The sequence below is a fragment of the Chiroxiphia lanceolata genome, chromosome 22, assembly GCF_009829145.1.
Source record: "Chiroxiphia lanceolata isolate bChiLan1 chromosome 22, bChiLan1.pri, whole genome shotgun sequence".
Lineage (NCBI taxonomy): Eukaryota > Metazoa > Chordata > Aves > Passeriformes > Pipridae > Chiroxiphia > Chiroxiphia lanceolata.
This window is the reverse complement of record NC_045658.1, coordinates 4453722-4456184: the sequence shown is the minus strand read 5'-3', so window position 1 is coordinate 4456184 and position 2463 is coordinate 4453722. Positions and strand designations below refer to the sequence as shown.

At 48.4% G+C, this 2463-nt stretch overlaps 1 long non-coding RNA gene across 1 annotated transcript; it reads right to left on the bottom strand.

Annotated features, from left to right (window-relative positions):
• Window positions 1-455: 455 nt before the first annotated feature.
• On the bottom strand, window positions 456-1578 carry LOC116797355. The gene is made up of 3 exons (XR_004360621.1): window positions 1505-1578; window positions 681-786; window positions 456-535 (listed from the first exon to the last, which is right to left on the bottom strand). It is a non-coding gene; the product is annotated as an uncharacterized LOC116797355 (long non-coding RNA).
• Between the last annotated feature and the right edge of the window lie 885 nt (window positions 1579-2463).

Sequence of the window (2463 nt, the reverse complement as noted above, 5' to 3'; positions counted from 1 at the left end):
GAGGCACTGCTCACATCAGCCTTCTGCTCCCTCAGCACCCCGAGCTCCAGCTCAGCACAGAACCCCTGGGCAGCATCCCAGCCTGGATCCCCATCCACCTGGAGCCAGGGAGGTGAGGCAGGCCCAACAATGTGCAGCACTTCTAGGGCAGTATACTTGCTGATTGCTTCCTTGACTATTGTTCACAACAACCAGCTAAGACACTGCCAAAGAAACACTCACAGCTGGCATCACACACGGATGGCAGGTCGTTTGAACTCCTCCTCTTCTCATCTGCAGAGGCTGGGGACAAACAGAGAGTCAGTGAAGCAGCTGCAGAGTACTGAACAAAACAGCTTTCAAGGAGGCTCAAACCCATAAAGTGACAGTTCCCCTGTCCCTTACCCCCCAAATCTGGGCTATGGCCTTTGAGAATTACAAATATTAACAAGATAAGCCCAGCTTACTTGCCTGCAATCCATATTTATTGCAATGAGTTCCCACATTTCACACACCACCACTCGGGCAGGATAGTGGAACAAAAACCACCAAGCATCTGGAAACAGTTTAAAGACACAAACTTGTTTAAGCTGTTGGTGGGTTCACCTGACTGCACAGCCCTGTCTGGGGTCACACACATGGAATGTCAGACAGAAAGGGAATTCACTGGGAACACAAAGGAGGAAGGCACCAACACTTACCTCTACTAAAGCCATTGGACTTTCCTGTTTCACATGTGGAACAGCCTGAGAGACACAAGGAATGGTGTTATCTGGCATTCCTGCAATCCTCTGTTCCTGGAAACACCTTCAGGACAAAGCAGCTCCTTAACTCTTGCAGCACAGCTTCAAAAGCAGGTTATTGCTCCAGGGCATCTTGTGCAACACTCGAGTATAAATGTCCAACACTGCAGGACAAGGAGCTCACTGGCTTTCACCAGCCTCTAAAGTCTTTCAGTGATTCACTGGGAACACAACATCTGTATATTCTGAGACTTCTAAACTTCTGTTTCCCCTTCCTAATGCACCAGGTCACCAATTACAAACACCACAGTCTGGTTTGTGTTTGGACACCAAGGCAGAGCGAGCTGAGCCCCCTGATTGCTTCTTGCTCTCAGCCTGTTTTGCTCAGTGAAATTAAACCTCATCTTCCAACAAGTCACCAGAGCCCTGCCTTCCCTGCAGAGAAAGGCATGAGCACCATGAAAGGCAAGGACTGGACACACCTCAGACTGAAAGGCAGATGTTATAATCCCAAACTCCTGCTACCACCAAGTGCCCAGGATGGCCAGCACTGGGGAGCAAGTCCTTACAAGAGATGTGCACTCCAAGACTGAACTGCTGGGTTTATTGCATGCATTAAGCCATGACAAATTTCAGAGGCTTCCATCACACAGGATGGCAGTGCAGGTGATGGGAAAAGCTCATGCCCTCTGTATAACATCAAAGGAGGCTGACAAAGGTGAAATGAAGTGCTGTAACTGCACATCAAACCAAGCAGCACAGCTGAGAACAGTCATACCCACCAGGTATGTGATGACAGAACAAGGGCTCCACTCCCTGTGTCCCAGGAGACAGCACCAATCAATTAACAAACCACTTCTTGGCTGTGACCTTTTCGCCCTGAGGGTAAAAGCAAACAATTCCAAAGCATCAAAATCAAGACTTGACAACAGTACCCACCTTCTTGCCCTGCAAATGTGTCCCCCGCTGGAACAGAGCTGTCTTGTTTGAACAATGACCTAATCATCCCTCCAACATTTCCCACCAGGATCAGAACAAACCAGACTATCTCAAAGGCAATTAACAGGTCAGGGACAAGCACAGCTATAGGAGAGCAAAACAGAAGAGGAAGATACTGCTTCATCTTTCATCCTCCTCAGGGGACACACGAGACTGCAGAATTTGGGAACCATAAAACTTTCCTTTGAGTCACTAAAAATCAAGCACCACAGGGCCAGGAAAAGATGTTTTGGGGAACAACCTTCTGGCTTTGGGTTAGTGTCCTCCAAAGTTTTCAGACTAGTGCTGTATTACCCCACCTTCTGCTGCAACTCCTGCAATATGCCAAGTCATCCAGAGAATAATGATCCTGCTTTTAATTTTTCAAATCATTTTAGCTCCCCTCTGCTGCTTGCTACCTATAAGAATTCCTAGTGCTTTAGGAAAGGAGGAGACAAGTCATCCAGCTGAAAATGGACGTTCCCCTCTTGATCTCCCTCTTGTTCAATCCTGGGGGGGAACACGGAGCACCAAAACCACCCTCGTGCTCAAGTCTCCCAGGAAGGGCAGCCCAAAAAACATGTGCCCAGCACCCCAAGCAGACCAGAGGGAGTGCAGCAAATCACACCAGAACTGTTCACCTGGTCCAAACAAACCTACTCCAGCCTTCAGCTGCAAGGGACCAGCATCTTAAATGCTAATGTGTCAGCTGGATCTGATCCATTGATCCATCTGCTCCTGGGCAGACAAAGACCTCAGTAAA